Genomic DNA, 5,811 nt, shown 5'->3' with positions numbered 1-5,811 from the left:
GCCTGCTGAATCAGTTACATTGCCCACTTCCCAAACCCAGAAAAATCTTACAAGGAGCAGCCTTAGCAAGAAGATAAGACAGTGCTGTTCAGTAAAAGTGTTAATAGTGAAAGTGTAAAGGACAACAATTTACAAATGCTACATAATAAGGCCAAAAAAGAAATTAAATCTTCACCTCAGTCCAGTAACAACTTTCATTGGCAAAGAAGGGTGATGGCAACTCCCACAAAACACTTCAACCAAAACTCCTCCTATTTCTTCAGCCCCCTTACTCCGAAACTGAGTTCCCTCCTGGCCCAGATTTGCAGCAAGAGTGTGATATATTTCATTTGAATAATTGGATGTTCTTAGGTGTGACATAAATGAAAGTGAATTCAAAGCCTTCAATTTTCTTTTTCATTCTCAGTTTTATGAAAACTCCACACATTTAACGATGATAATTCCAGTCTGTTACAGTCTGTGTGAAAGGCAGTTGCTGTGCACTGAAGGGACAGATCTCCTGTATTAACACATTTCATGGACAGATGAGTTTTTCCTGCCGTTAGGAGTTGTTCAGTGCCTGCATGTTTATAATCTAGATTTACTGTTGACTGCACCTGATACAGACCTGCTATTTGGAAAATGCTTGAAAGGAATTGTCCTCTCTAGTTTTCAAATTTCATACATTTTAGACTATGTCTGAAACATGATTTTACACATCCTTACAAGAACACAGTCCTGGATCACGTTGGATATGTGGGTTTTTTCCTCTTCTCTGCCTGTGTTGTTTTGGGTGCTTTTCAAAGTATCTGCCCTTAGAAAAGTGTTCAGTGAGATTGTGCTTGTTCATGTATATAAAAGTGTACATATCTATGTATTTTTTAATGGATACTCTGTGTGTTTGCACGCCCATGTGGGTAATTATGTATGGGCGTTGCCACTAAGTACTATGAAATGCTGCTATGGTAATAATGGTCTTTGTTGGGGGGGATTATCCCAAATTCAAGGAATGCATTTTTTTAAGGCATTTAATGTAAATAGTAGGTACCATACCTCAAAGTTTCCAAATTCTAGCCTCACAACTAACAGGACAAACCTGCATTAGCAGAGTTTTGCAGGTATAACCATGTAACTCTGCAAATCCAAATGTGGCTTATTTTAGCTACAGCGTGGGGTCACCAACAATGTTTGGTCCCTTACAGTGAAATACGCTATGTTAATAAAGATGCACTGTTGCTACTTCATTTCTGGACTAGGTTTTCTTGATGATACAGTTACATCAGTCGAGAATCGCATTTATTCTCACCCATGTTGTGTTTAATGCTTTTTCAGGGACTGAAGAACTTGTCACAGTGCCAGTTCCACTTGACTGAGTGTGATAATAAAAGCACCCTACCCAGAAACCCTGGCATTGCCTAGTTACACAATGGATTTCTTGGCAAACCTTTATTATGTGGGGTTGGCCTTCTGCTCCTAGGAACAGCGTGGTTTTTCTGAACCCCTGACTGCCAGTGGGATGTTGGCTCGTATGTGACCATGAACAAGCTTTTCATGTAAGCCATCGTATTAAATCGGGGTAGTCTCTCTCTCTCTCATGAGGAGCTAAGTTATGCAGCTTAAATAAAGGGAATTATCCTGAGGTTGACTATACACCTGAATAGATGAATGTTAGCAGAGCAGCTTGATGGCAAGGCAGCTCTAGGAGGATGTTAGCTGGCTGGTGCAAGTTAGTCTAGAGGAAATGAAACCAACAGTGCATGGGCCCTCAGGAGGGTGGGTAGATCTGAAAGAAGAGAATCGGCTGAGAAAGGAGTGCACTTTGGGGAGAAACAGTATTTAACATGTTGATAAATTGCCCATCTGTTTTCTGTCTTTAATCACTTTGTCCTGGGTTACATGTTACAGGGTTGCTGGAGAAAAGGTCATTGCCTATTCCATGGCTGTTCACTCCCTTGTACAATGGGACCCCAGGTATTACTGAAACGTAAGTGAAATGTGAGGATGATACTGTTAAACTGGAGGTTCATGAGTCAGTATGTTGCCTCTGTAGACCCTTTGGGGATCTGCAGGAAAACAGTGGTGTTGGAGCAGAGCTCAGCTCTCATCCCACAGGTGACTTCAACTCTTGTCTGAGTTTCTGCCAGCCTTCTCATTACACAAAACACAGGTGCTGGTATGAAAAATAAGATTTAAATTTACTCATCACAAAGAATTTTTTGTTTGTTTAAAATTATGTACCAGATCCCATTGCTGAGTGTCTGAACCAGCTCTTCTTCCATCTGGCTGGCAGGGAAGTAATTTTCGGAGAAGGTGCTGACTTAGAAGTGAGATTTACTTTATCTCGTCAGGGAAACTAGGAAGAAAGGAAGAAGAGTGTGTGGCTGCACTTTTACAAAAAGCAAATGCTTTCTAGAGGTAAGTGGGAAGTATTGCTTTGCTGATTCTTCAGCACCTGCAAAGTAATGCACTCAAGTCTGGGGCAGTGCCTTCTGCTCTTGTGTCTTTGGTGGGCATGAAGGTTGCCATTAGAAAATTAAATCCATGTGCAAGTGCAGGCCCTAGAACACTGTAGCACAGCAAGGGCATCCTTTGGTAATGTAAGATACAGAGGCAGACTTTAATTCAAGTTCTGCTAATTGCTTATGGTGTTGTGGTAGGAAAGTCACGCCGGCTGAATTTATGACCCCAACTATGAACCAGCAATAGCTGTAATTGTAAAGTGCTCACAGATCTGAGAGGTGTTATTATTGCTAATTCTGAAGCTAATCTGACACCTTTGACTAACATGGACAAAATATGGCAGAAGATAAAGAACTGGAAATGAATGAAAATCTGCTTTTTTTCTCTTCCATTTATGTTACTTTCAGATAAATGGTTATGAACATGTTCATTTTTGTGAGTGCATTACTAGATAATAAGTAGGTGTCTTGGCCATCTGAAAGGAAATAGAGCAACAGAGCCAGAGAATGGAAACCAGCAGTGTGGTGGCTTCTCCATAAATATCTCTTTGTATCAGTGATTCTAGATACATGTCACAGTGTAGTGAGTTTGGGTTTGCAGAGCCTAGAGGGAGCCTTGGAATAAGTGAGAACCAGCTGTGAATAGGCACTGGAGAAGCAAAATCCATTTTTAACTACAGGGGGAATGAGAAGTCAGGCGGACCTCAGAGTCCAGATTTAATTAATCTGCTCATTACAGTCCAGGTAGTTTATCTTCATGCTTGTCAACCTGATTTGCTTCTCCAGAAAGGAGACTGGGGTGACCTTGTTGTTGCTTTTGAGTCCCACTTTGCGCAGTATTTTGCTATTCAAAAATCCAGAAGAAGCCATTTCCTCCTCCTGACACAGCATCTGGGCTGCAGATTCCTGCTTCTCTCTTTGCTGATGCATATCAGATTTGCCTTCTCCAAAAGTAACCTGCTGCAATTTTTGTGGGTGTGCAAGGCTTTATGTATCACTTCAGAAAAGCTTGCTGCGGCACAGAGGGACCTGTCACTTTCCTATCTGCGTTCACCCAGTGGTGTACTTCCAGTGCATTTTTAATGGTATTATTTGTAAGAAAATCAGTATTTGAGACTGCCACGTACAGTTTATCAGCCAGCTCGCTGGTGTCATTTCTATGTTTTCTGATGAGATTGTAAATTCTCTGGACAGGTCTGCAGCCTGTTTTAGATGTCCCTTTCACCATAGTTATGTATCCATGAAATTCCAGGTGCTTCAGTTGTTGTTATTTATTGTCTGCATTAGGAGGGCATCCTCAGGCCCAAGACTTTATTGGGCCAGGACCTTTAACATATTGTCTGGAAGAAACAGACCTGACAAAGAGTGTAAATGGGTTAGCTGCTATTTACAAAGCTGAATGGGAGATTATTTTTTGGTGACTTTTTAGAACATCTGGCATGTCCCCAGTGCCATGAAATAAACAGCAGCATTGCAGGGAAAGGCTGGGGAATACTTTCATTTTAAATGCTATCAGTCCCCCGTTTGCCACAAATTACATTTGCTTGAGGGCGAGGGAGATTGTTTTTCAGAATTAATTGGAAAAAAAATCCCTAGATTGTAGACTGACCTGCTAGGGATCGAGTACTGACCCTCCGGTGTGACATTCATGCGTTTTCTGATGAAGAGCACATGAACTGTAGGATGCTGTTGGCAACTGAGCATTGAGTAGCAGTATAAGCCAGCGCTCGGTGTGTTCCTCGCTCTGTTAGGATGTCACCGCAAAGTCAGGGCCAAGTGTTTCCCCTCCTAAGCTGTACAATCACACCTTACCTCTTGAACACAGGAACAAGAGCCTTCTGGCGGGTATCTCTGCTGAAGCAGTGCTGTTGGAAAACATACTCTCACCCCCACGTCGTCGCAGACACCAGGCAGGAGCACGACACACAGGACTCCAGCAGTGTGGGTGCTTAGTGTGAGGACCAGTAATCTCATCCCCTGGGAGTCCAAGCCTTCCTACACCTGGGGTAAGAGTGCTAACAATCGTCTGTGTTTAATTATGACCTACCCAGATAATCTGAATGGCTTTAAAAAATTACCTATTGCTTTTGCTAGTTAATTAGAAGTTTGGTGTGGCTCTACTGGTCCTGAATAAGCAACAGGTCAAGCCTTTAAAATTAAGGTGATATGGAAATGCTGCATTTTTCTGTAAAGTTTAAGTCCATAAAGCTGGAAGGTTTCAAAACAGAAAGGAAGTCCACGCTAGAATTTCCAAAACCACTTTGCAACATAGTTCTCTTCTGCTAAATGAGAGTTTGGCAAAAGTCACTGTCCTGTGAGGGATTTAAATTTGGATGCAAATATGTAATTCTTTTTTCACATTATTTCCAGCACCACTTATTTTAGTAAGATATTTTTGGTATTTCTACCTTGCAATAAGCAGCTGTCTTTAAACTGTCTGTGTTACTCTCTGGATAGAAATTTCCTAGGCCTATCTTCCCCCATGGTCTGTGGATTTATCACTGCTATTACCTTAGATTAAGGCATCCCCTAACTTCTGAGACTAACCTTGTTCTGGGTATCTTGAAAACTAGCATCACCTTTCAGGGCCATGACTGAATATACTATAAAAACCCTACCGAGAATGTTATTCATATGTCATTGTTCACATACTGGTTTTGAATAGGTGGTTCTTAAAAAGAACTGTAAATAAAAAAACCTCTCATCTGATTTGTAGCACCAACATGCTTGGGTTTTTTTTCTTTTCATAACCACTATTTGCCATTGAGGTCATCAAGCAAGGAGCTGAGGAGCAGACAATCTAGATAGGAGATTATTTTAACAAACCAATCACCACATTGATTGTTTGCATACTGTTTGTATTTCAGTTAATCTCACGACAAAATGGTATAAAATTAATTCCAAGTCAAGCTGCCAGTGCAGGCAAGGCAGTGCGTCTGAATCGCAGTGCCTGCTTCTCCCTGCCTCGCTGCTGCTTCTCCCCATTTTCTCCTTCCTTTGACGCATGTGCAAAGTGTCTCACACAGATGAAGAGCTTGATGAAGTGTTTCTAGGTCAAGGCTTTCGGTCATTTGCTGGTGGACACACAGAAATACAAACATCAGGGTTACAGACAGGTACAACCTTTTGTCCGAGTGTGTAGCCAGGAAGGCAGGGTTCCTGTGTTACCACCCGAAATGCTTCACCTGTGTATTTAAATAGCAGCTTTTTGTGGATCTTTTTAGCTCTGGAGATGTCAGAACAAAAGCCAGTGTGATTGAGATGACTAGTAAGATTTCCTTCTCTCCTTTTTATCTGGGAGGAGATTCTTGTATTTGCAGCCTGCCCAGAACTTATGGGCAGTCACACCACAGTGACTGCTCTTGGTTTATAA

The sequence above is a fragment of the Eurypyga helias genome, unplaced genomic scaffold (genome assembly GCF_000690775.1).
Source record: "Eurypyga helias isolate BGI_N326 unplaced genomic scaffold, ASM69077v1 scaffold38579, whole genome shotgun sequence".
Taxonomy (NCBI): domain Eukaryota; kingdom Metazoa; phylum Chordata; class Aves; order Eurypygiformes; family Eurypygidae; genus Eurypyga; species Eurypyga helias.
This window is presented reverse-complemented; position numbering follows the sequence as displayed.